Here is a 6,477-nt window from a genome sequence, read left to right as displayed (position 1 = left end):
TAGAAAGCTTGTTTGAGAATCAGGAATGTTTGACTCTGGTTTTGTTATTACCTAGGAAATCAATTATGTCAGGTTATATATTTCTGATTTTTGCAATGATAATGTTATAATACATAATCTTTGAAGATCCTTCTTTTGCTTGAAAGTGATGTAACTCCTTGACTATGATATAATAGGACTGACTATACCATCTAAATTTAATTCTCAAATTCTCTTTCATTAAGTGGACATAACTCCCTAGGAAAGATTTTCTGATACAAGTAGATGTTAATGAATCTAAACTCCAACATTTACCAACTGGATAACATTGGACATATATAATGCTAGATATTTAAAAATCTTTCAGCCTCAGATTTTGCATCTTCAAAATGAGAGAGCTGGAAGGATGACTCTTTTTAGTTTTCTAAAATAAAGAATCTATTCCTTAGTGGAGAATTTGTTTCTTAGAAAAATAAGAACTTTGTCTTCTTCCCTCTCCTCTGTGAATAACACATCTCTTCTTTTGTGTTCCTCTGTCAGGATAAAAGCCTTTTGCCCTAACTATGATAGGTTAAGGCTTTTAAGAAAGTATAGACAAGAGAAGTCAATTATGGGTTTAAGCTTTGGTAGTATACTCCAAGTTTCTACAGACAACTGGGTGATTTCTCTCCTTTTGCACTCTACTTGCTCTGTTTGGATGCAGCCTGAAAGAGAAAATTCACTTTTCAGCTAGTTGCACTTATGAAAAGAATCTGGGAAAAATCTCACAAGCTCTGAGCCAGCTGCAGAGAGGCCTGAGTGGTTCCTTAATGATTGCAGCTTAGGGATATGGGAGTGTGGCCACCAATCTGATTTCAGATAAGCACTGTACTTTTGGGAGACTATGGAAATAGGAGGTCAGACACGACAACTGGGCCATTCAGCACTTGGCCTTGGGGCTAACCTGTGCTTCTTCTGAAATAGCAAGGAAGCTGCAGAGGCCTGCCATTCCTGGAAACTGCCTCAGATTCTCCTATCATGGGGACTGTTCCAGCTTGCATTATGGAGGTCATCCAATCCTATAAATCTGCTCTGACAGAAAAACAATATTTTTCCAACCTGCTGCAAAGTTAAACTGTCAATTTAGACATTTGCCAGCTTTTTATAAAAGCATCATCTAACCATAAAACAGCCTGTAAATGAATATGGTTTCTTCTTCTAGTAAGGTGATTAGAAATAATTATTTCACACATATGCTATGTTTTATAGCCTATTAAATAAAACTTATGTATCATATTCAACTTCATTTTCCCCTTGTTTTAATCTTATTTTTCCTAAATATATAAGCATAGTTCTATTGTTTGAAGGTAAAACAATCTTCTAAAGAATGTCTTAGTGTTTTATACCTGTTTGTATGGTGTTTCTTTCTTCATATCAACTAACTGGAGTTTTGCCACTTCGTTAGCAAGCTCTCAATCAAGCAAGGCGAACACATGAATTGAGAGATTGCTGCATATGGCAGACAGCACTGAGTAATTCTGCAGGGAATACTTTCTGCCAATTTTGGGTTCTAAATCTGTTTTGTGTGCACATAGTGTCCTCAGCTGAGAAGAGAATTCCAGCTTCATTCAACCCACAGTAAGCCTTGTTTTCCTGTTGGAATCAGGATGTATTCCTGAAACTGTGTGCACAGAACAGTAAACCAATCACTGTGGAATGAACTATCAGTCTGAAATGCCTAACATAACAATTTGTTCAGCCAGTAATAAGAAACAGTTTTGCTTTAACATTTGAAAGTCTGGCATTTAACTTATGATTTTGTCAATATACACTAAAGGCCACAGAAAAAGAGCTATGATGAATCTGCTATCAACCTAACTCTGGGCAGTTGTGTTTTGTTCTGGGGAGTTTCTGTAAATGCATAACAATAATATTGCCTAGATTCAAAGGAAAATGTGAAGACCATTTCCTGAATAAAGTACATGTACCCGGCAGGAAAATTATGTGAGGAAAGTTTGAATGCAAAGGTTATCAGTTTATTACAGCAACCAAGAGCAGTGCTTATATTAAAGAAGGTGTTTAGCTTTTTACTGGCTTGTCCTTTCAACAAATATTTATTGTGCATCTTTCTGAGAAGCACAATATACCACTTGCTAAGGAAGCCACAAGTGAGTATTACACAGGTTTTGCCCCAGGGAGATTAAAATCTATTGGGATGAGTAAACATCTAAATGTAATAGAGGGAGCTATAAATTACTCTCACTCCTCAAGTAGATTATACAAACATCTTAAGGTCAGTACCATGTTATGTCATCCCTCATCATTCCTCAGCTTAGGTTAATCCTGAGATAAGGACTTGAATGCAAGTAGTTAGTTGATTTGAGAAGTAACCTTAGAAAGTACTGGTAGGGAAATGAGGAACTGAGACAAGAAAGGGAAGGAAGCCAGTACTGGCTGCATTAAAGAAGCAGGCTACTGCCATGACACCCTGGGGATAATCCCACTGCAAATGCCTGGAGATTGCCTAGGACACACTTCTGAGTTAACCCGCTGAAGGGGTAAAGAAGATTGTTCTTTATCCACCAATTCCTCCCATAATATTGTTTGAGCGCTACTGCAGGTTGCACTAACTCCTGGACACTTCCAACCTACCCTGAGCACTGACCAAGTACATTCCTGTGGCCAGATCTCAGGTAGAGACTCAGATCCAGACTGCAGTTTCTATCAGGAAGCTGTAAACACATCTGGAAATGGTGAGTACCAAGGGGATATTTGGGTGACAATGACTATGTCTACTTACTCCCTTAGCTGTATCTCATACATAGATTTAAACACATTGTGAGCATTTTGACAATACCAATTTATGTAACAAATACTATACATTCTGTCCTCTGTCGTATTTTCAGTTCCTGCAATAAATAAATAGACTTATCTTCTTTCTCTCTAATTCCTACTTCCATTTATTTATCACTTGTTATTATATAAGTGAGTATTGTAATGACTTCCTGATTGATTTCTTGGCCTCCAGTCTGCACCTGCTTTAATCTGCCATATAGAGTGTTATCAGATTAACATTTTGTGTCTTCCTTTATTAAGCAGCTCCAGTAGTTTTTTCCCATGCCTATTAAGGCATTCCTAAATTTCTTAGTCTAACGTCCACAAAGGCTGCATTTTGCATTCTATAGAATACTTTTACTTGTATCTTTTTGTTTCATCTTCACAACAATTCTGTGAATAGATACTATTACCCAGTTTTGGTGATAATCCCTTAAAAGGGGAAGTTTTTATATCTTACACTAAGACAAGGCTTGGAATTTGATGCCAAGTGTGCTGTTTTCATTTATTTGCAATTCATTTACCCATTCTCTGTGTTTCTCTGTCCAGCTATGTTCCCAACAATCCCAACTCCTTTGCTTGTGATTGGTGCTAGAAGGCACCAACAGGAAGTCAGCAGCCCCCATGGGTTTGTAAGCACAGGATGCCACTGGAAACAGTGCATCACTTAAGTGGTATCGGATGTTCTCATGTGTGATTTAACATTTACTGTGTATCAATTTATAACTCATAATGTGCAAGGTATGTAAAAACAGTCTTATATGTCATACACACACATAAAGGTGGGCATGCACACACACACACACACCCAAAGTATGTAAAATGAGACTTTCTGTCTCAATATTTGTTTGTCTGTATCTCAGAATAAAGTGCATATTTTAATGTGAGGTTCAAGACCACATTAACTTGCTAAGGAGATGGGCAAGAACTTATCTGTTTTACTACTGTAATCTGACCATCTGTCTCCAGCTTGTCAGAGAAGTTGGAAAAGCCAAGAGGTAAGTTGTAATTAAAGCAAGTATTTCTTTGACAAGAGCTATGCTGTTGAGTCCTATCTCCCAAAGGGGACTGGGGTGGGATGGTAGTCTTCTGACCTTAATCTTAGTGAGAGAAACTTCAAAAAGATAACTCTCAAGCTTGATTGTCTTCCCAGCAGTGTGGTGACACACTGGATGAGGGTCAGACTCACAAGTGAGAATTTTAAACGGCAAAAGGCTGTAGCTGAAGCTGCCTGCTGGGCAGTTAAATGAAAATAAAGGTATAATTGAAAATAACTGCACTCCCCCTGATGGTATATCAAAGGGACCTCTTTCCTGTATTATTACATAAAAGAAATTTGGCCAGATTTGGTTTAGATACTGCAAAGAGGGACAAATGGAGGGGGTAAGTGGACTTTAGCAGAAAGAGGTTGGGAGGGTGTTGCCAAACACTTAGGAAATGAGGGAGGAATCTTGAATGTCCAGCTGGAGGAGATACATTTGCATGTGTCAAGGGAAGTAGAGAAGAGAGAACCTTATGACAAGAGAATTTTCTAAGTAGCCCATAAAATCATCTCTGAGAGAGAGAGTATCAGCTTTAAGCTTTTGCCACAGTCAGAGGAAACATGGCAAATTGGTTCAGGTAGGTACTATATAGAGAATCTACACATGTTTTTCCTACTATAGACAGTCACTCCAAAAGGGAAAAGAGAAGCTTGAATTTTAAACAAAGTTTAGAAGCTTTATTATTGTTTTTATAATAGAGTAGATAGAATGACTACTAACCTTACACACTTTTTTGACAAAATTGTTTGGAGGACCTTTTATTTTCTAAAGTGAACAAAATTAGAGATCAAGTTCTAGTGGGCAGATTGAAGACATTTATCCTCTTATGACCATAAAACACATGCATATTTGACATCAGTAGGTTCTTAAGGAAAACAGACCATTGTTTTCTGAGATAAATTTCCTAACTATATTTGATCTTTACACAAGGCAACCAAACTAGCCTGAAAGGTTATCTTCTTGACATTAAATTGCATGTAAAATAGACTGAGATAACTTTTAGTATCTCTATTTTTAAAAAAATGTTTCAAGTATAAGAAAATCCCATTATATTAATGGCATTAATTTAATCTACTTACCAGATAAATGCATATTATTTTACCATTAACATCTAAACTACATAGAAACAAAGGTATATCTGAATATTGGGTATAAATCTGATATCAAAATATTGAAGCAAACTCCCTTCTAATTGTTTCATGTTTAACAAAATAATTCATAGTATATACAACCCAATGGATCAGAGGCATCATATAATCAATATGATTTTATGATGCCTTTAAACAAGGGCTGAAAACCTCTGACTTACAAGTCAAAGCTTTAAAGATCAACACAAAAGCAAAATGAATGAATGAATAAATGAAGGCCCTAGGCAGGTTTGGGGAGAGGGGACCTAGAGATCACATTGCCCCAAGGAAAACAATATGACATCATTTATACATCTTTTAAAAAGCCTTCTCTAAATAAGACTATATAAAGAAAGTTAAAACAAAGCAAAAATGGCACAGAAATAGAAAACAAAATGGCACAGAAAAGAAAACAAAATGTTAAGAAAAGAAGGCACAGAAAAGGCACAGAAAAGATAAAGGCACAGAAAAGAAAATAAAATGTTAAGAAATACTGAAATGGCCAATTATGGTTTAAAGTTTCATTTTGAGATAGACCTGTCATTTTAATGCATTTTAACATAATTTTCTTAAGGCAGAATTTTGTACCTTGTAGAAAAATTTAAATATATTACACTCCACACAGATAATCAAGAAGTATTCTCACCACCAGCAGCAATACTTGGATACAACCACCGCTCTCATTTTCTTCCCCTCAGAATTCTATCTATGGATTACATTTCCCTGGATAGGCTTTGCAATCTGGCTTAAATATCACTGTCCTTGAGTTTATCAGTGCCTGCTTACTATTTTAATTTTTGCCTCTTTTCGCTACAAATTCTGTAGATATTCCTTCAAAATACTCATTTTAAATACAGCTATGATGGAAGCAACTGTACACAGGAGAACCATATAAGAGCTCATTATGAAACAAATTGAGCCATATTCAAATATACAGTAAAATCAGATGAGATATGAGAATTCATGTGATCATAACTTGTTGTGTCACTAATGAGGTAATCGTCACCTGACTTCAGTATCTTTTATGAACTAGGATATTAAAATAAACAGCCATACGGTGAGAAGCAATTGTCCTTATGGTAGACTACTCCCATCACTTTTTTTTTTTTTTATAACATCTTTATTGGGGCATAATTGCTTTACAATGGTGTGTTAGTTTCTGCCTTATAACAAAGTGAATCAGTTATACATATACATATGTTCCCATATCTCTTCCCTCTTGCGTCTCCCTCCCTCCCACTCTCCCTATCCCACCCCTCCAGGCAGTCACAAAGCACCGAGCTGATATCCCTGTGCTATGTGGCTGCTTCCCACTAGCTATCTACCTTACGTTTGTTAGTGTATATATGTCCATGTCTCTCTCTCGCTTTGTCACAGCTCACCCTTCCCCCTCCCCATATCCTCAAGTCCATTCTCCAGTAGGTCTGTGTCTTTATTCCTGTCTTACCCCTAGGTTCTTCATGACATTTTTTTTTCTTAAATTCCATATATATGTGTTAGCATACAGTATTTGT

This window comes from Lipotes vexillifer, unplaced genomic scaffold, assembly GCF_000442215.2.
Source record: "Lipotes vexillifer unplaced genomic scaffold, Lipotes_vexillifer_v1.1 scaffold757, whole genome shotgun sequence".
In the NCBI taxonomy this organism is placed as follows: Eukaryota; Metazoa; Chordata; class Mammalia; order Artiodactyla; family Lipotidae; genus Lipotes; species Lipotes vexillifer.
This window is presented reverse-complemented; position numbering follows the sequence as displayed.